The following is a 21571-nucleotide window of genomic DNA, read 5'->3' on the forward strand; positions in this document are numbered from 1 at the left end:
CCAGCACACACGGACACACACATAGGCACATGCCCAGCACACACATAGACACACACACACCCAACAGACACATGCACACATCTGGCACACACTCATATGTACCCCTCCTCCTGTAGTTTCAGGCTGGTGTGAGCTATGGAGTCTGAGGTGCTGGTGAGCTCATGAGGTCACAGCCCTCCGTGTTCCCGCCACTCCCACTCCCCAGTTGTTTTCTCATGGTTGCTCCTGTACAGGGTGTTGTACTAAAGAAGACACACTTACCCTCAGTCTGTACCTGGAAATGGCTCCAAACCAGCCCAGGCATCACGCAGCTGGGCCGGCTGTGCACGGGGTGTATGGCCCCCCAGAATTTGGAATGCTAAGCTGTTGGTCTCGGTGAATGGTACTGGCCTTTGTGGCAGCTGCATGCTAGTGCAGGGGGACCCTCTTCCTTTCTGCTCCCCTTATTTTGAACCGTGGTCATGTCACAGCCAAGTGACAAAGAGCAGAGAGGCAGAGACCCTCAGGCTGCGTGGTGGGGTAGTGAAAATGAAGGCCAGCAGCCAGATGCCCCCTCCACCTCTCCTGGGACCACACACAGGTGTGACTCACTTCTGAAGGTGCACACCGAACGGCCAGGTGCAGACTGATGCAGGCTGGTCCTGAGGGTGCCCTGGTGGGTGCTCCCCCGGGTGATTGAGCAGTGACTCTGGGAGCAGCACAGCCTGAGGTTAGCGGCCCCAGGTGTGCACACTGCCCCAGCAGAGCACACCCAGGAAGCAGAGGGCAGTGAACCTGGGTGCAGGGAACAGGGGCAGGCCGCAGGTGCTCCAGGAACTCTCTGGGGCAGAGAGGCCGACAGAGAGGGCTGGGGCCTGTTCACCTTGCTGGTGTGCTGAGTCCTGATGGGAGGACTAATGACGGCTTCTGGGGGACTCGGAGCCCCAGGTTTCCATGTGGCTGGAGAAGCAGATCAGACTACACAGGGCAGAGCTGCACACTTGGGAAACGTGCATGTTCTTCTCTTGAGTGTCGCCATGGAATCTTCCAGACACAGGAACTGGGAGTGTCCCGAGGCCCCACTGCCTGACCAGGCTCTGGTGGGGCTTGGGCATATTCCCTCCCTGGTCCTGAGGCTCCTTAACAGTGAGAGCCTGGGGAAGCCCAGGGCCTCCAGACCCCTGCCGTGGACCTGCAGGCTCTGGGGCCTCAAGGCTGGTGGTGGAGGTCCTGTACATCTTGGTCCTTATGAAGTAAGGTGCCAACTTGGAAACCAGAGAGGGGCAGGCAGACTGAAGCACTGTCCCTGCCTTGGTGGCCAGTCACTAAGGCTATTTTTAACAAAGAAAATGCTTGAATTGGAAACTTGTCTTGAAGAGAGGTTTTTGTCCAGAGGACAGTAATTGAAGCCGTCTTAGCCAGGCGTCCTCCAGGGCCTGGGTCACAGTTCTGAGGGCCTCTGGAACTGTGCCTTTGAGTTGCTGGGCCTGACGGGCCTGTGGAAGGGAGGGTGCTGGGAGGTGGCTGGGCACCCTCGTTTTCCCTGTTCTTTCTGAGGGAGCAGGGTCCATGGGGCAGCACTCTCTCCCACGAGACCTGTGAGCCTGGGTCTCAGCCCACGGCTGAGGGGCCTGCTAGTCCTGCACAGAGGGGGTGCAGATCCCAGCTCTTGCGGGACGAGCTCCAGCTCAATCCATGGGGCTTCTAGCCAAGCCCGGGGATGAAGGTGGACACATCGCAAGACCAGGACTTGCCAAGGCCCTGGACATGTGACCATGTTGCTGTCCCAGGCCCTTTCTGAGTGTGCTGGGTCCTCTGCCTACCTGGTCCTTCAGGCTGCTGAGGGCTAATGGGCAGGGAGTTTCTGAGCCGGCATGTGTTCTGGCCTGGCTCCGGGTGTCGGATTTAGTTTGTCCCATGCTGGGCCACTGCTCCGCTTTCCTGCGCCCCCCAGGGCAGGATGCTTCTTTACACACTCCCCTCTGGGCAGACAGAGGCCTCCTTTTAGGGCCTATTTTGGTGCCTTGGTGTCTTTTGTCACTCAAGTCAGCAAACCATGTTTGGTCTCCTGGGACAGAATGGATAAGTCTAGGGGAAGTAGGGTGCAGAGGCTTCTGCATGGTGCCAAGAGCTGCGTGCCAGGTACACCAGGAGCAAACCCACATGCCCATGGTGCCCAGGCGTGGGGCAGATCCAGACGTGACCTCCGAGGTCTGTCTGCTGTCCAGTGCTTGCTGGACTGGCTCCGCCCTCCCGTGCTCAGGGTTTTTCTGGTGAGACTTAGAGATGCCAGGGCTCTACTGTGGGGCTGGCCTGAGTACCACAGGGTGCTGAGCAGCATTCCTGCCCCTCCCCCCAGCTGTGATGGCCAAGACCCACTGTGTCCTGGAGATTGCCAGGGGAGCCCTGGCCTGTCACTGCCATGCCCGGCTGCGAATATGCTCCTTGCACCCCACGTCCACCATCTGAACGCCCGCGTCTGTCTGTGACTTGTAATCTGGTTGTTCACAGTTTTGTCCTATTAAACACTGTCACTTTCCCGTGCCTTTTAAATGGTAGTATTCCAAGTCAGAGTTAAGGGAGACAGGGCAACTGTTCTCAGGATCTGTGGCGAAGGAGAGGAGATGCTTCTTCCCTGCCTGTGGTCATTCTGGGTGCACTAGGGCCCAGGGCATTGCTGCTGCTTACACGTGCACACACTTATGAAACGCCTGGCTAAGTGTCACTCGGAACCCTCCATTCGGAGAGGATACACGGTGACGTTCTTTCTACTCATGGTTTTTAAATTAGTGCATTGAGATGTGCACAGAGGAGGGTTCCCTGTGGCATTTCCACATGTGCACGTGGCTTAAGGTGGTCGATTCCACTCCACTGTCCCTCCCTTTCCGACCCCTCCTCCTCCTCCCGCTGGACCCCATCCTCTGCTCCACTGATCTCCCTTCTATTTCCGTGGGATTCTCCCTGCCCCACTTTGTTCTGCTCCAGCTACCTCATATGAGAGACAACATTTGACCCTTGCCTGAGTCTGGCTTATCTCACTCAGCATGACATTCTCCATTTCCATCCATTTACCAGCAAAAGCCATCATTTTGTTCTTTTTTATGGCTGAGTAAAACCCCATTGTGCTTAGACCCTACTTTCTTTAGCCATTCATCTGTTGACGGGTCCCTGGGCTGACTCCACGACGTGGCTACTGGGAACCATGCTGCATGGACATCCGTGTGGCTGTGTCCCTACAGTGTGCTGGTTTGTTGTGATGGGCCTCCTCCAGGGGTTTCCCTTGGGAGGTGGGCATGCAGTGTTCCGCATGGGGTCCTGCCAGCCATACTGTCTGCTGATCTGGCTTTTGTGTGACTTTTCCAGACCAATAGCTGTAGACTACTCATTTTCATGCTGGGGTCATAGACCACCTTTATCAGCCTTTCATGGCCACTGTACAAAAACGCTCGCCTGTCCAAGCCCACAGGATGACAGGGGACCGCCACCAGCCGGGCTTCCCATGACGAGCCGGGCCCAGCAGGTGTTGGGAGCAGGCGCACCGAGCAGCCACCTCTGGCCTCCTCTCCAGGTGCAAGGCCCTCCCCGCTGACCCCTGGCTGGCTGAGGGTTTGGGGTGCAGTCCTCCTGAGGTTGCCTGGGTTTACTGTCACCACTGGGCTGTCTAAAGAAATGTGCCTTTAGTTGCCCCGGGTCCCTGTGTCCTCTTGCGGTGGGGGAGTGACCTGGTCCCGGGCCTCTGGGCACCGTGCGGTTTACCTCTGCTGGTCGGGTGGGCCTTCTTCTCCCCTCCTGTCTGTCAAGGGGCTGTGGACCCACACTCCCTGTCACCTGCTTGTAACTTTCCACCCTGGCCCCTCGCTGCCCTCCTCTCGCCCGTCCTGTTGCACGTGAAGCTAATGCTGTCTTCTGAGAAGGGACTGCTGGCCCTTCTACTCCTCACAAGTCAGCTCTGGCGTTTTGGTTTATTGTTTCCAGACCAATACCTGTAGACTGCACCCATTTTCGTGCCTGCATCGTAGTCCGCCTCTGTCAGCCTCTGTCAGCCTACTGTGGCTGTGCAACTGGTTTCTTTTGTGTTCTTGCTATTACACACAGCACGCTGACGAACCTCCAGTGTTCTGCTCATCTCTTTCCATAGCAGAACATCCTTCTTCTTGATACTGGGAATTGAACTCAGGGACTGTCTACCACAGAGCCACATCCCATCCCTTTTTTCTTATTCTTCATTTTGAGACAAGGTCTCCCTAAGTTGCACAGGCTGGCCTGAACTTGCGATCCTCCTGCCTCAGCCTCTCTAGTCACGGGAATTACAAGCACGCATCACCGTGCTCGGCCCTATTTAGCATGACTTCTTAGGAATAGAACTGCCTGATTCAATGCCTACACTTTTTGCTCATCTTTAACTTTCTTCCGGATGCTTGTATCAGATCTATATTTACTTGCTGAGGGACACTGGAGCCCTGTGACCTACAGACTGAGTTGGAGCTGGGTTTGGGTTGTTCAGAGCCAGCCATCCCGGGCCCTGTGTTCAGAGAAAGTGCGTGATTGCAGCACAGCACAGGTGCAGGAAGCACATGCTAGGCTGCAGGGTGACCAAGGGGACATACTGGGGGTGCCCAGATCCAGCAGCAGAGCTGGGCCAGCATCCAGATGCCTCATGGGCCCTGCCCGTGGATCGGCTTTGGCAGTTACGAGAGCAGCCCCGGAGGTCCCAGGGTCTCTTCCGGTGAACGTGCGTGTGCGTTTCTGTTTGGCAGCTCAGAGCAGAGTGACTAGATCCTGGGTGTGCTTATGTCCCTTGGTGACCGACGACGAGAAACGGATCTCCAAAGATGGGAACGCCCCTTTTGCAGTACGAGCCTCCCAGTTGCGGGTCTGGAATGGCTTGTCTTTTCCAGAGTGGTCATTCTGGCAGGTACTGTCACCTCTTTCTGGTGGCCATTTTCTTTTTCCATGACATGGTGGCCTTTCTTTTTTTCTTTTTAATTTATTTTTATTGTAAACAAATGGGATACATGTTGTTTCTGTTTGTACATGGAGTAACAGCATACCATTTGCATAATCATACATTCACATAGGGTAATGATGTTTGATTTATTCTGTTATTTTTTTCCTTCCCCCACCCCTCCCACCCCTCTATACAGTCCCTCCTTTCTCCATTCTTGCCCCCCTCCCACCCCCCATTATGTGTCATCATCCACTTATCAGTGAGATCATTCGTCCTTTGGATTTTTGGAGATTGGCTTATCTCACTTAGCATGATATTCTCCAATTTCATCCATTTGCCTGCAAATGCCATAATTTTATTATTCTTTATAGCTGAGTAATATTCCATTGTATATATATACCACAGTTTCTTTATCCATTCGTCAATTGAAGGACATCTAGGTTGGTTCCACAGTCTGGCTATTGTGAATTGAGCAGCTATGAACATTGATGTGGCTGTATCTCTGTAGTATGCTGATTTTAAGTCCTTTGGGTATAGGCCGAGGAGTGGGATAGCTGGGTCAAATGGTGGGTCCATTCCAAGTTTTCTAAGGAATCTCCACACTGCTTTCCAGAGTGGCTGCACTAATTTGCAGCCCCAACATGGTGGCCTTTCTTTGTGCTTATTGTACGTGCTAATGCTCTTAAAAAAAAAAAAAAAAAAAAAATGTCCCACCCTGTTTTCCTGCTGGGTTGTCTGCTGTTTTTTCTTGTTGGTTTTCAGGAGCGCTTTGTGCATTCTGGACACGAGTCGTGTGTTAGTTACGCGGAGCGCATTCTTCTGTGACTGGGTCTCGCCTTTTGGCTCTATGATGTCTACTGATGAGCAGCAGTTTACTTTTTTTGGGGGGGGTGGGGTGCTGGGGATCGAACCCAGGGCCTTGTGCTTGCAAGGCAAGCACTCTACCGACTGAGCTATCTCCCCAGCCCCCTGAGCAGCAGTTTTAAAGTTTAATGAGCCAACCTGTCAAGCTCTTCTCTTCTGCGTGTGCTTTTCTGTGTCCTGGTCAGGGCACCTCGCCTAACCCAAGGTCACGAAGAGCCTCCATGTTTCCTGAAACAGTCGTCGTTCTCTTCTGCTCAGATCCACGCCTGTCGGGTTGCGTCCTGCATGCGGTGGACGAGGGGCCAGGCTCGTCTTCTGCCTCATGGAAGTCAGCTTGCCCGGCTCCCGCTAGGCCGAAGCCCTCCCTCCCTGCGTCACTGGCATCATGAATCAAGTGCCCCTCTGCCGGCTCTGCCCCTCTCGGGTTTCTGGTTCTGCTCTGCCCCTGGGGGCTATTTGTACCACAGCTGCCGTGGCTCTATGCCAAGGCCTGAGAGCTGCTGTGGAGGTCCTCCAGCTCCCCCGTCCAGGCGGCCTCGGCTGCGTCAGGGGGATGCACCTCTTAAAGTTTAGTGCACGCTGCTGCTCGGAAGGATGTGGCAGTTGGTGTTGCCCCTGGGGGGCTTCTCGGCACCATTTCCCCATCACTGCAGACTCCAGGCCAAGAGCACCTGGACGTGGTGTCCGTCTCCGCTCCCTCACCTGTAGCCGAGGCTGGACGGCTTCTCTGGGTGAATTGGCCATCTGCGTTTTTCTTTTATGTCCTGCACGCCTCTTGATTTTCTGGATGGGGTGTTTGTTATTGACTTCAAGCCCTCTCTGCACATTACAGATGCCAACTCATTGCTGGATACAATCCACCCCTCTTATTTTTTATTTTGACTACTTTTTGTACAATTGAACATTTTTATATTGTCAAATGCATTGATGTTTTCTCTAGAAAAAATGTCCTGGCTTCTTAGAGCTGCAGTAACCAGTCCCACACGCTCAGTGCTCAAAACAGTGTGGGTTTATTATCTTAGAGGCCAGATGCACAGAATCAGTCTTACTGGGCTAGAACTCAGATGACGCAGGGCTGCGTTCCCTTTGGAGGCTCAGAAGAGAATCTGTTTCCTTGCCTTCCGGCTTCTGAAGACACTTATCCTCTGCTCCTCTCCTCTAATGTCTTCAAATCAGTCCATCAAATATCCATATACCTTATGTCAAGTATGTGGTTTTTGGAGTAGACTTCATGCAAATGTTAACAGGCACGTTGCTGTTGAACATAAAAAACAATCCATATACCCATTGATCTACCCAACCATCCACCCCCCCATCCTTCTACCCACCCATCCATCTACCCATCCATCCAACCATCTGTCCACCCATCTACCCATCAGTGTCTGTCTGTCTTCCCTATGTCTCTGACCTCTGCTTTAGTGACTCCTCTTCCTCTGGTTCTTACCATCCTGCCTCTTGTCTCAGGATCCTTAGTTTATTTGCACTGGAATAGCCCTCCATGCATGTAAAGTAACACTTACAGGTTCTGGGGGTCAGGTGTAGACCTCTTTGGCAGAAGGCAGAGCGTAGCATTTTATCCACATGGAAGGTAAATGAGGAGTCTATAAAAGCCAAGCCACCTTTCTACTCCGGAGCTGTGTGTGCAGGTCAGACGCACACTGACGGTGCTTTGGCCCTCTCCTGGGGAACGAGGCCAGTGAGGTGTTTCCTCCACTGCACATCAGGGCTGGGTGGGACAGGGACAGGAGAGAGAGGAGGAGGATGCTCCTGCTCCATGATGCATCCTCAGCCTGGAAGGGAATTGGCATGGTCGACTCTTGTCCACTCCCCTTCTCTCTCCCTGCTTGGAAACAGGACCTTCAAGCCTGCCAGTCCCTCTGCCAGAATCTCCCCTCCCCTCCTGGTCCTCCTCATGCCTTCCCCACCGTCTGGGCCAGGAAGTGTTCACCGTGCTATGTCCTGCTCCTGGGGACCTATGTTCCTCACGAGGTCACTGGTGTGCCCTTGTCCTTCCCATCACCAGCTCCATGTGTGTTGTGTGGTGCCCAGTGTGTGGCACACAGTAGGGGCTTTTGACTGACAGCAGACTGAGCTTGTGAAGTGGAATGCCCCGCTCCAGCTGCCCTGCTGCAGAACTGTGCCTGCAGGAGTGGACAGCAGCCCGCAGGGGCCTGCACTCTGGGCCAGGTTGCAGGCTTCCTGTGCTCTCTGTAGGGTGCACCCAGGCTGCAGGCTGCATCTGCACACTCACTCTGCACGTTTCGCTCTGGAGGTCAAGTGCGCCGGGGCGGAGGCGGGGGGTTGTCTCCTCTGTGCCCAGCCAGTGGTGTGGGCTTAATGGCTGGCCGCAGCAGCACGTTTGGTTGCTTGCTTTGGGACTGGGAGAGAGAAGGGCTGCAGCAAGCAATTGCTTAGATGGTGCAAGGTTCTTGTTTGTTATTTAAATTGTGTGATGTTGTTATTTCTTGAAGAAACTACATTATAACAACGCTAATAGAAGTCAGAGAAAAAGGAGAAAAATTAACTCATTTCCTGGTTATAGGCCCATTGATACCTTGTGCACACGCCAGCGCTTTACGTGGTGGGCATTAGAATGCAGGTGAAGTTTGTAGTCTCTAGATGATTGTTTTTAATGTGTCTGTAACAGGCAGGACGCTTGCTGGGAGGTTTATTCACATGGAAAGCAGCACAGTCGAGTCGGGCAGGTTGAGCTCTGCTGTCCTCCTTCCGTCACCCGCCTGGAAATAAGCCAAGGGCCCGGGTTTTATGGGGACTCGTCAGTGAGGCTCCAGCCTGGTGGTGGGCCCCCCTGACGCCAGACTCCAGGACACGCCTGGATCTCTAGCAGCCACCGTGGGCACCACGGGGACAGCGCCTGCCTACTCGGTTGGCGGCGTTCTTGTCCTTTCCGCTGTGGTTTTGATCTGACTGTTAGAACCTGTGAGGAGAAGTCACTGAGCCCTTGTTGACTCACATGACCTGCAGTCTGGGCAGTGCATGACTTAGTCCTCACAGCAACAGGCCACTGTTCTTTCTGTTCCCTGACTGGCACTGGACACGAGGCAGGCACTGAAATTCTGGAGCAGATGTGGAATGCCCAAGGGTCAGCCTCTGGAATGGCCCAGGGGGCATGGGACACTTGGACGCCGCTCGGCCCTGTGATTTTCACCCTCCTGGCTGGAGCAGAGGTGACTGGAAGGGCTACCTTCCTGTGACAAGAGCACAGTCGGGGGACGAGGTGGCAGGTGGGACTGACTTTGGCCTCAGAGTCAAAAGAAAATTGGGAAGCCTGGGGGCCACCCGCTGAAGGGGCAGCCCAGGGGTATGCCCATCCTGTCTTGCTGATTCTCCAGGGAAGCTGCTTCTATGTGACATCTCCTGATTCTCAGGTGTTTTCAACGCACCCTGGGGGGTGATCGCCACCTCATGAGGGGTAGGAGCACAGATTGTCCCTCAGAAAGAGGCAGTCCCCTTAGCTTCTCGGACTCTGGGAAAGTTCAGGAGGACTTGCATGAATGCAAGACACTCAGAAACCAGTGGCCAGGTCTCCTGCCCTGTGCCTTGATCCCTCGGGCCAGACCCTCTCCCCCAGTCCAGTCCCTGAGGAGGGGCATCAGGAGCTGAGGGCGCCCATGTGGTTCCCTGGGTGCCTGCTGCGCTTGCTGTGGGAGACTAAGAGGCCAGGCCAGGGCTGTGGCAGGTGGGACCAGCCCTGTGGGGCTCTTTCCAGAGGCTCCATCCCTGCCCCCAAACCTCCAGGCTGCTCTTGGGAAGCAGGGCTAGCTTTGGCCTGCCCAGGGCCAAGGAGGTAGGAGGAACTTAGCTCATTCCCAGAGCAGGGTTTGCATAAAAATAGGTTCCTGGTCTTGACTGACTTGGGTCATCATCTGGCCACCTGTAAAAAGTCATTCTGAGTTCATGTTAGCGCACCACAGATGGAAAAAGAAATCAGAATGGACACAAGTGGATTTCTTCCCAGCAGAGGCTGCAGACGGGATGGCTCAGAACATCTGGCCCTGGGAGGCAACTGCTCCTTACGAGGGCGTCTTTCTCCTTGAGGTTTCTCTCTCCAAGAGCTTCACGGTTCCTAACCCAGAGCGCACCAGCCCAAGCCAACTGGCCAGTTAGCGACTTGGCGAGGACGGTGTCCGTGGAGAGGCCGTTGGCTGGGCTCACCTCCGCCCAGGGGAAGCTGGTTTGTCTTCCTAAGGCAGTTAGGGGGGCAGCGAGGCCTGGAAAGGCCTTTCTAGATACTTTAAGGAATTACTTGCAGGCATTTTAAATTGGGATATTTCACATAAGTCTGGATTCCCATCTTCCCCTGGGAAATGGAGGACCTCAGGAGGAATCACTTTCACGTGAAGGCCACCATGTTCCATACATGCATTTCTGGGCTCTCAGGGGACATGGCTGCCCCTTTCCAGAGCCCAGCACAGCTGGGGACAGCTGAGTCACCTCCCCAGTCTCTAGGAGCCTGAGTGGAGACTCTCCTCGGGCCGGGGATGGGGGCCTTATCCTGTCTGTGCTGCTCCTGCAGCAGACTGAGAGAGGCGGACGGGGTTGTGACCAACAGATCAGGGACTGGTGCATTCTCCTAGAGTAGGCCGCGTCACCTCCCCTCCTCTGGTCTCCCCGCTTCCTGGCACCTTCTCTCTTCTCCCTCTCCTCCTTTTTATTGTCTCCCTTCCATTCCTCTTTCTTTTCCTTCTCCTCTTCCTTATTCAGAGGGAGCTGACCCACTCCCAAGAGAAAGAAGAAGGATCATGAATCACGGTTGTGCTGTGTGGTTATGTTTTAGATTATACACCGACATAAACTTGTTCTTCAACGTCAGGGCAAATTCTGAACCCTGATTGTATCCTTGAAATCAGGTGCTTGGCACATGTTTCAAATGTACATAAGAGAGATGCCTGGCTATGGAACAGAAAGAGCTCTTGGGGACCTGAGATCATCTTGTGGATGCTACGGGGCATCCTGCCCTTGGGAGTCAATGCTGTGCAGTGGCCCAAGCAAACCCCAGGAATGCCGGACGACCCAGGGGCTTTGGGATACCGCCCACCTTTGGAGGCCTCTGGTTCTGCAACAAGGGCAGTGACAATCTGGTGTGTTCCAGCCTCGTGGGCTGCTGGCAGGAGGTCCTTTGTGAACTTTAGAGCTTGCCTTCTGGTCAGAGGTTGCTGTGTGGTGGCCCCAGCACCACTGTGGCCTGCAGGTGACCTGGATGGTGCTTTAGTGTTGAAACAGTTGCCAATTTCAAAATCAGAAGGATTCTTACCTTCCTGTCTTAATTCTTCATTTCTGCCCTGAAACCTGAGTTTCTGGCTGTGCTTGTCTGACGGCTACATGCCCAGTGGTGGAGCAGAGTGCTGACTGCCCAAGGGATTTGTCATCCTTACCCAGTGGGTCCCAGGGCTGTCTGAGCTCGGAGCTGTGGCAGGGGTGTGTCCATTTCTTGGATGCCCTCGCCTGGGCAGGCATTCCGTGTTCCAGGAAGGGGCAGGGCCCTCCCTGGGCACCAAGGACGCATGTGGGAAGGGCCGGAACCAGCGGAGGAACTGACCCTGGGTGCTTCGAGACCCTCTAGCTGGCATTCCTGTGGAGTGGTCTGGGGCAGAGAAGCGCTGTGGGGGCACCAGGACAACAGGAAGCCACCGCCCCAGGAAACACTGTGGGGGACAGTGGACTGCCAGGAAGTGGGTTGTCACTCACAGTCTGGGAAGGGTCTGCCCAGCCAGAGAGCTCCTGGGAACAGAGAGGGGCCGCCAGTGCCTCCCCTGTCCAGACAGAAAGCCGCAGGACGAGACGAAACACCACCTGCCCTCCTGTCCAGGAGGAGGGCCTGACCACAGGGACCCCTGTGACCTCAGCAGGGAGAAGGAGCAGGGGTGCAGGCGTTCAGAGGTGAGGAAGCGAACGAGCGAACTGGGGTTCCCTGGAGAGTGGGGTACAAGTTAGACTCCTGGGAAGACCTGGGCCCCGTGGCGCCTGTGGTGGGGTGGTTCCCCAGGAGCACAGCTCAGCTGCGGAGGGGAGCGCCCAAGAGCAGGCACCCGGCCGCCCTGCCTGCCGCCCCAGCCCATCAGGTGGGGCCTCCTCAGAGGGCATTGCTCCTCACCCGTGGCTCTGGGGGTGCTCCTCACCCGTGGCTCTGGGGGTGCTCCACAGCACCATGGCTCCATGCTTCTTGGAAGACCATGGGGGCGTGGCTCCATGTCAGCCATCATTGTCTCCAACGACCACCCCAAGAACAGCACACAACAGGCCTGTCTCCCTCAAGCGGGATCACGGAGGGGAGGCTCTGGGACCAGCCGGACCAGCATGGAGAGCCAGCCCCTTCTGCCTTCAGCCCCTAGGCCCCCGGCTCCACCTGCACCTGTGCGTCCTGCATCTTGGGAGGGAAGTGGCAGAGAGCAGCCCAGCCAGCTCCTCTGAAGGAGGCTCAGGCCCGGGACCTCCCGCCAGGCATTCTGGTCACAGCATCGAGGAGCTGCAAGGGGTCTTTGTAGGTGGCCATCAGGGCTCTCTTGCTCTGGAACATGAGAAGAATGTCCACGTGTCACTCCGCACACAGGGCTGGTCAGTGGACGACGTGGTGGGTGGAAGCACTGGGTCACCTCTGAGTGTCCCTCCCGCCCAGGGAGCACAGCTCCTTCCAGCCCACCCTGCAGCAGCTGGGAGTGCACAGCGGGTGGCGGAGCTGGAAGCCCTGGTCCAGCCTCTGGTGTCTCCCAGCGCCCTCTGCAGCTGCAGCCGTGATGCCGCCAAGTGTGAGGAGGGGCTTGTCCGGCCCCCTGGCTTTGACCCCACAGCCCCAGGAAGAGTTAACTGGGTGGGCACATTTGAGGCATGGCCACAGAGGGGGTCCTTGTGATCTGGGAGTCCTTGGATGTGCAGGGTGGGGGCCCAGCCAGCACCATCCCACTGACATTCAGATGATCATGGGTTGTCGATCCAGCGGCTTTTTATAGCTCACATAAAAGACTCTTGCCTCCTGAGAAACCAGCCCTCATTTGTGGGCAGGCAGGGATTGTTGTTAGATGCTGGCGGGAACCCCATGCACCCTGGGACAGGCCCCTGCTCCAGGGGCCTTGTGTCTGGAAGCAGCACTGGCCTGCAGGGCTGGGCAGAGCCTGCCCTCTCCCCTCTCTGGTGAGGGACAGGCCTCTCCTCTGAGACTGTTGGTCACTGCTCAGCAGTTCCAGAGTCAGCCTGCTCACAGGCTGCAGCTTCTCCTGCCATGCAGGGAAGAGGCAGAGGGGAAAGCAGAGGAAGAGAGGAGCAGGGTACAGGGGGACGGGTGTTGGGGTGGCAGAGTGGGCCCCAGCCTCAGCACCTTCAACCTTGCTTGCTTCGCAGTGTCACCCTGTGCCCAAGTCCTGGCCCCTGGGCTCTGGCCCCAGCTCCTGCCTTGTCAGGAAGGGCCTTGTTCTGTAGGAGAGCCAGGAAGCACCTGCAGCAGGACCAGGTGGTGCCTCCAGCCGTCCTGTGGGAGCTGCCCGCCGAGGCCCTAGCACCAGTCCAGGTCCACTCACTCATCCTGCCTGCGCCCACGTGGTGTCTGCACCTTCAGGCCCCCCACCGCTTCCCCGTGTGCATGAACCTCTTTGGGACCTGCAAGCCTGCTTTGTCTGGCCAGGAGCAGTCGTAGCCGGGAATTCTAGGGGCAAGTCTGTGTCCTTGTCTGGTGAAAGCTGTGTGTCACTCAAATGAAGCGTTGGCCCAGGAACTGCACCAAAGGATCCTGTAGATCCAAAGTAGTCAAGGAACTGTCTCCTGGTGAGCACAGGTCAGCCGACTGGCAGCCTCCCTGGCTGCCCTCACCACACAGTCAGATCACATTCAGCACCCTGACCTTGAGCTCTGGCCTGGCTATGACAGAGGGTCCCAGACAGTTGCAGGAAAAGGCCGTCCTGGGCCTGCCTGGGTGGGAGGACGATGGGGCCAGGCCACCGGAAGGACTGGCCTCGCTGCTGCCCGGGCTGGAGGAGGGGTGCTGGAGAGACGGCAGGAGAAGACCTGAGCCAAGCGCTGAGTCTGAGCCAGCAGGACAACAGCTTGGAGCTTGCCAAGGTCATGCCAGGTGGCCCAGGACGCTCTCTCCTCCTCCGTGGCTGAGTCCCGTCCCTGTGAAAATGGGCAGAAGCACTTTGTTTGCAATGTGCGGGGAGAAATTGGAGACATGGGGTTCCAGGAGTCCATGCAGGTAGCCGGGCATTCAGTGTGATCCCTCTGGGACACCACTTGGCCTGCTGCCCCTTGGTGGCCTGTTAGCAGGCCTCCCTGTCTTTTCCTCAGGCACATCTGTCAGGGTGTCCTGGTGGACAGCCGAGTGCTGGGGACTTGGTTGAGCTGAAGCAGGACTCTGGAGGAGCCTGGCCCCGTCTCCCTTCCATTCTGTGGCTGTGTCAAGGTCTCCTCCAGCTGGGGCACCTCATCTCTTATAACCCTGCAGCAGGGCTCCCCCCAAGAGCTTCCCAGCTCCTCCCGGGTCTGTCTACATGGGTACCACCCCACTAGACCAGGAAAAGACAAAGGAGGGCATCGTGGGACAGGCGGACAGGGGAGGGGTCACCTGCACTACAGGGCAAGGCTCTACCTCTGGGCCACTGGCCTCCTTTCTGGCTGTGTTTAGGCGGGGTGGGCTCTGATGTCCAGGGTGTGGGTCGGGTTGCAGCAGCCAGAGGGGCCTGAGACCCTGCCCCTGAGTTCAGCTGTAGTCAGCACCAGCATTCTGAGGCCAGCATGGTGGCACTCTCCACTGTTCCAGGCTGGGGTCTGGTGCCACTAACCATGTGGTCACTTCACACTCATCCTCGTCTGCTCCATCTCCGAACCGGCCCTGAATGCGAGCTCTTGTGTGACCAGACAATTCCAACAGGCAGGTGCGCTGCCCCTAGGGGCAGGTCATTGCTGCTTGGCCATCAGGGAGTTGGGGATGAGGTCCAGGGCTTCTCAGAACACAAGGATCAGGCATTTCCCTCCACTGGGTGGCTGTGCTTCCCCTGGCAAGGCACAGTGGGGGCAGGGTAGCACTGTGGTCAGCTCAGACCCAGGTGCTGTGGCAGTGTCTGGGACGGGGCACAAGCCCTGCCACCTGACCTGCAGTTCAGGAGGCTGAATGGACAGAAGAGCCAGCAGGCTCTGGGTAGCCAGAGCAGTGGACGTTCCACACACTGTTCCTTCCTGAGGGTGTCACAGAATCGGCAGGAGGACTAGGAACCTGGTGGCTCTGAAGGTAAGGACCTGGGGAAGAATCCTTCTGGAGCATCCTCAGGAGCCGGCTCCCAGGCCCAGGGGACCTGCCCTCCAGGGACCTTCCACCCCAGGGTCTAGGATGTGAGGTCTTGGAACCCCCTGAGGCTGACGTCCCTCCTCTGCACAGGGCCCTGTGCTGTCAGGTGTGTGAGGAGACCTCCCACGCTGCGTCCAGCCTTCTGTCACCTTCCTCTGAGGCCCAGGGACTTTGCCAGCACTGATGGCATGGCAGCTCCTGCCTTCTGCGGCTCACCTCCTCCAGCTCAGGCCCTCTCCTAGGCCGGGCCCTGGCCTGGCTGTGCTCCTCGGCTCAGGCCCTGGGAGCTGGTTACGAGCCTCGCCTCATGCTGCTGGTTCTGCCGGGCGCTCACTGTCCCCCTACCTGGGACACAAGTCTCAGGGCCTGCACAAGTGTTCCTTCTCCACTTCTGTGCATGGTGATTTGATTTATTTTCGAACGGGGCTGTCTTTTGTTTGGGAGGTTAGTTCTTTTTTTTGTTGTTGTTTTTGTTTTTAATTAATTTGTGGAGGGAAGTTGTGGAGGACTTTGAACCAGACCAGAAAGACAGCCGAGCCATTCCAGGGGGATACTGTGCCTCTCTGGCTGTCGGCTGCCCGCTGGGGGCTCTTGCTCTTCCTGCGTCTTTGTGTCGCCTCCAGCTGAGACTTGGCAACACGGATCGGATCGTCTTCCCACTGAAATGGAAATTCTGCTTAGCCGAGTCAGTGTCCCTCCCTGTGGACCTGGACCAGCTCTGCTTCGGCCGGGCAGAGTCCCTCCCGCGTTCGTACCTCCTCTGTGTTCTTGGGCTTCTCTCTGAAGGCATGTGAAACCCGGCTGGCTCCCGTGCTAGTTCATGAGTTAAGTGGCATCTCAGGCACCTGAGTCCTGGTTCACCCTTTAAGGATGTCCTTCAGTGAGTGGGAGAGTCCCAGGGGCAAGCTGTGCATCCTCTTCACTGACTTAAGAACAGGTGCATGCTGTGTGTGCTGTGTGTGGTGTGTGTGCTATGTGCTTGTATGTGGTATGCGTGGTGTGTATGATTGGTGTGTGTGTTGGTGCATGTGTATTTGGTGTGTGTGGTATGTGTGTGTTTAATGTGTGTGTGTGTGTGCATGGGGTGTGCATGTTTGATGTGTGTGTTTGGTAATGTGTGTGTGGTGTGTGTTTGGTGTGTAGTGTTGTAGAATTTGTGTGTATGTTAGTGGTGTGTGTGTGTGTGTGTGTGTGCATGCAGGCCCGGGGGCTTGGGGCTGTGCTGTCTGTGTGCCGGAAGCAGCTCAGTGGATGGGAACAGAGGAGGGCCCTGCCGCAGGTTCCGTAGGTCCTATTCTGGGTGGACTCCGGAATGCAGACAGGGGTGAGCCACCCATCTCAGGGGTGGGGAATGGATCATCCTTAGCGTGGCACACAGAGGGTGGGCATGACACTGGTGTTGCCCACAGCGCAGGACAGGCCGCAAGGCCAGCCGAGTGGCACAGCCCTTACACCACACAGTGCTGCCTGGGCCATGGAGGAGCCGCCCCCCTGGAGGCTGGCAGCGTCCCCTAGGCACACCAGTGCTGGAACTTCCTGACTGCGGAGCTCGCGTTCTGAGTGCCGTTTGAGGACTGTCAGCTGCAGGGTTTTCCCTTTGCCAGGGACCAGTGGCACATGCAGCAGGCAGCCTTCGTTGCTCTGTGGTAACAGCAGACAGGCACTTTGCAGATATTAGGGGACACTTTGCATAGCCCAGGACAAGGTTTTCTGGCTTGAGGAAACATCGCTGAGCTGTGGCACTGGAAACAGACGCAGCCAGGAACAGGGTGTCAGAGACAGGGTCTTTTGGTTGGGACCAGTCACAGCAGAGCCCTGGCTCAGAACACAGGGTAAGTGGAGGCAGAGGCCCCGTGAGGCAGAGGCTGGGCGACAGGTGCCGGGCCGAGGCGTGAGCTGCCCCTCTTTCTTTCCTACTGCAGCACAGGTAACCCTGAGATGAGGTTCGTGAGGCGTCTTGGAGAGTGCTATTTATGGCACCAGCATTCCGTGGGAGGCAGCATCTGCAGGAACGGGAGTTGGGAGGGAGCCACACAAAGCCTGGTGTGGGTGACGCAGAGCTGGAGGCACTCAGGGACAGTTCCTTCCCTTGGGCCTGGCCCAGACCACACAGGGGATGCCTGACTTCATAGCTCAGAGCTGTGCCTCGTGCCTCAGGATGCAGAGATGGCCAGACCGCTCTGGGGGGAGTGCAAGGAAACCTCGTCCCCAGAGACCTAGAGGCGCCAGTGATCAGCAGCCCGTGTGATTCTCCTTGAGGCTGAGGCTCCCCACCCAGCCGTGAACGGGGCGCTGAGGTCTGCAGCCCTGGGGGGAGGCTGGATGGTGTGGCTTGGTGGGTGTGTCTGGCATGGAGGAAGCCAGGTGGAGGTCACACGCTGCATTGTGGGGACAGGTCTGAAGGCCAGCCTGCTCCACCCACCAGCCCTTGCTGCTGCTCCAGAGCTTCCAGGAGGCTGGGCTGGCCACAGCACGGGTTGCTAAGGCAAGGCAGCCTGGAGGGTGACGGGCCACAGAGCTGGAAACAGTGGGGAGAACAGCCGGGGGGCAATGAAGGCCAGGTCCCTGCTACTGTCGACACGTCGTGGGGCTGCTGTGACAAATGACACTGACCGGCAACTTTACACGAGAGACTCTTTTTCTTATAGCCTGGAGGCCAGAGTCTAAAGACAGACAGAAAGTAGGCAGAACTGGTTCTTTCTGAGCCCTATCCTGGCCTGTTCCCAGTGTCCAGGACACCTGGCTGTCCCACAGCTGAGGGCAGCAGGCTCTGTCCCTGCCTACATTGTCCAGGGAACCTGACTGTCCTACAGCTGGGGGCAGCAGGCTCTGTCTCTGACTGTATCACAGCTGGGGGCAACAGGCTGTGTCTCTGCCTGTGTTGTCCATGGGACCTGGCTGTCCTGCAGCTGGGGGCTGCGGGCTCTGTCACTGCCTCTGCACAGGTTCTCCGATGCCTGCGTCCCTCCTGCCCCTCATAAGGGCTCTGAATGGAGTCGGGCTCCTCTGAACCCTGTGCACTGTCTCCTGGAGCCTTACTTTGATCACATCTGAAAAGACCCTCTTCCAGGTGAGGCCACACCCTGAGGGTCTGGACGTGCATCTGGGGATGCTGTTTCCCACCACACTGGTAGAGCTGGTGTGAAACAGGACACGGGCACGTTCCCCGCCCCGCCGGCGTCTCCCGAGTCAGCTGGCCTGGTCTGCCGACCTTGCTCTCCTCTGTTGTCCATCTGCTGTCTCTGTGCACGTCCACACCGAGCCTCTGCTGATTTAGCCTTCACAACCTGGTGAAGAACGAGAGCGGCCAAGAGTAGCTGGCGGCTTCCTGGGGCCTAGGATCCTATGGCTTTGGGGGTCCTTCCTCCGGCTCTTCATTTTCAGGGGCTCATGGTTGGTCATCCTGAGACTGCAGCTCCAGGCCTCCCATCCTGCGTCCCTCTGCAGCACTCAGGTGCCAGTCCCTCCCCGTGGGTCTTTGCTGCAGGGAGGAGGCTGGCCCTGGGAAAGCGTCTCGCCAGGCGTCCAGGGGCTCTCCGAGGGCTGGGGCCACGGCTTTCCTCTTGATGTTCACCTTTCTTCACACCTGGCGCTTCTGAGTCTTTGTCTCGTTTTCCTTCCTGTTCCGTTGACACCGGTAGGCAGGTCTGCTGGCACCCTTCCTCCATTTTCCCTTGTCCGCCCTTACTCCCTCCTCTTTCCTCGCGGTGTGGAGCTCGGGGTTCAAGTTCCCTAGCGCGTGAAGGCGGTGCGCCCTTCCTCCACCCTTAACCGTGAGCTGACTGCGCTCCATGCAGCAGGCCTGTCGCAGTCCCTGCTGGGAGCAGGCTCGTCCCCTCCCTGAGCTGCGTCTCCCTCAGAGACCTCACGTGGTCCCTGGATGGTGCTGACTTAACTCTTGTCACGAATTCTCTGTGGAAAGTGACGAGTGCACAGGAAGTGGACAGCGATGGGGGCCACGGGCCTCCCCCAGCTCCCCCCACGGTGCCACGTCAGGGACACGGTGCAGGGTGGGATCCTGGACCCAGACACTGGCACAGCATGTGTGCAGCCCCCTGCGTTTTCACACAGGCGTGAGCTCGGGGGCCGTCTCCCAAATCAGCCAGGAGCAGGTCCCTCTGGCTGCCCCTCCTGGCCAGCGGCCGTCTGTTCCCCCTCACCGTGGTCCTGTCATTCTGACAATAGAATGAGTGACAGGAAGGACAGTCCCAGGCCGGACACCATCTTGGCCTCAAGTGTCGTTGTATTTACCTGTCGTCTGTCTGTCCATGTGTCATCTGCTACATCCGCCCACCCACCCACACCCAGCTGTCACCTACCAAGCCCTCGCTGCTCTTCTGTCACCTCTCAGTCCACCGGTCATGTGTCATCTGTCGTATGTCCTCTTAAGTACTTACCATCTATCAATCCGTCTATCACCTAGACATCTATCAATCCACCTATCACCTGTCACCTACTTGTCTATCTGTCATCTGTCTCTCTGGCCCTCATATAATCTACCACCCATCCATCCATCACCTGTCTGAGTGCATCTGTCCCCCGCCCCAGGCGGTCAGTCAGAAGTCCTTTCTGGTCACGTCTTCCCTGTCTCTCGCAGAAGCCAAGTGTCTGTCCTGCGACCCACCTTGATATCGTAAGTCACTTCTGGGTGATCCTGCCATTCCGAAATAGCACTGGGCTTTGGTTGACTTGTGCTCCCTGCCACGTGGGTGGCTTCGTGAAAGACATCTGCCCCCGAGAGGGCAAGAGGTCTGCTGGCTTCCGACAGGGCTGGGCCTCGCCCCTGGCCTCCTGTTCTTCCATCCCCGAGGTCTCTGTGCTGCCTCCTCTGATTAGTACAACAGAGCAGCTCCATTCCAGGGCTGGGGCCTGGGGAGGCAGCAGGGGTACAGGGGGAGCCCTGCATGGACCAGGAGGATGAGGGTGGAGCACAGGGGCCATTGGGGAGCAGCGGAGACCTGGGGAGCACACCATGTGTGAGGAGCAGTCAGGAGGCTAGGGGGTCCAAGGAGGCAGGTCACAGAGGCCCTGTAGATCCTCTCAGGCCTGGGGCAGCTCCAGAAACTTCAGCTTTCCCCTGATGTGGTGGAAGCTGCCAGAGTGGCTGAGCAGAGGGACAAAGTGGCCCAACTTAGCTTTCTGGCATATGGTGAGTTGCAGGGCTGAGTGAGCTAGGTGGACAGGGCAGCCACAAGGGGCCCAGCTGAAAGCCATTAGGTCAGGATCCATTACCAGGTATGCTGACAGACTTGGGGCCTGGTGGCTGGGTCGGGCAAGGCGGAGTGTGCCCGCTTGGGGAGTGAGGCCAGGAGATGGGTGTCGCCTGTGCCAGGCTCAGAAGGCTTGGGAATGGCAAGGCAGAGCGTGGAGCACACAGCTGGGTCGACGCAGCTGGAGTCCGGGGGAGGGCTGTGCCCTGGAGATTCAGGTGGTGGCCTTTCTCAGCTGGGCATATCACCGGCACCAGCACAACCTCTTCTGTTGGTGGGAACAGGACACCAATGTTATTAGGCACCATCTGGGCTGCTGGAGCCCCAACACAGGGGTCCCGTCCGACGGGATTCTCTGGGGCCCTCAGTCCAGCCTCTGAACAGAGGCTGCCTGAACAGTTGAGGCTGTCCTCCTGGTGGAGATCCAAATTGACCTCCATCCTGGTTCAGGTCCCTGTGCACACCATTCGACTAGGGGAGATTTGGAATTGGGGACGTCCACCCAGCCCCACACACTGCAGCCACGTTCCCAAACCACCAGTTCAGTCACCCTCCCACTGGGCTGGTTCCAGAATCCCAGGGAGACTGAGCCAGGGAGGCGGAGGGGCTGGTGGTCCCAGCGAGGCCCAGACACTCTGGATGCGTTGGAGTCCACTCTGCTCCAGGAGAGCTGTTTGCTGAGGTCGAGGGTCACACAGGCCACAGGGGAGGGCAGAGAGCAGCTGGGCCTGCAGCTGGGTGAGGGTCCTCCCCTGCCTCGGGGTCGTCTGGCCGGGCATCAGACAGGGCTTCGGCAGGTGCATTGGATGAGAGAAGCTTGGCCCTTCCCGCCTGGCAGGGGCGTGGGGCAGGCTTGGAGTGGGAGGGGCTTGGCCCTCAGGACGTTGGGTCCTGGGGACTCTCTGAGCCGGGTCGGCTGCCTAGCAGGAGGCAAGGCATCTGGCTCTGCACATGTTGGACGCGACTTGGCCAGGTCCACCCCCTGGTTGTCCTCACACTGGGGCCTCAGCATGTCTGCTTCTCTTAATATCCAAAGACCTGGCGTGAGTGCTCCTCCTTCCTGCCTCTGAGAGGTCCCAGTGATGCTCGCACAGAGGCCAGGGGCCACCGAATAAGCAAAAGATCTATTGGCCTTTGGACTCGAACCCTTGGGTGAATTTCATGACAAGAACAGGGGAGGAAAACCTGTGCGTGTGTGTGTGGGGACCCAGGTGCGGTTCCCGCCAGTCGCAGCCCTGAGCAGAGCAGGGAGCTCTTGGGAGGCGGCAGGGTCTGGGG

At 57.4% G+C, this 21571-nt stretch overlaps 1 protein-coding gene across 2 annotated transcripts in view; it reads left to right on the plus strand.

The window, feature by feature from the left end:
• Window positions 1-21571, plus strand: part of Adgrd1 (adhesion G protein-coupled receptor D1) — a 108917-nt gene that overhangs the window by 40093 nt on the left and 47253 nt on the right. The window lies entirely within an intron of this gene.

This window comes from Sciurus carolinensis, chromosome 8 (genome assembly GCF_902686445.1).
Source record: "Sciurus carolinensis chromosome 8, mSciCar1.2, whole genome shotgun sequence".
Lineage (NCBI taxonomy): Eukaryota > Metazoa > Chordata > Mammalia > Rodentia > Sciuridae > Sciurus > Sciurus carolinensis.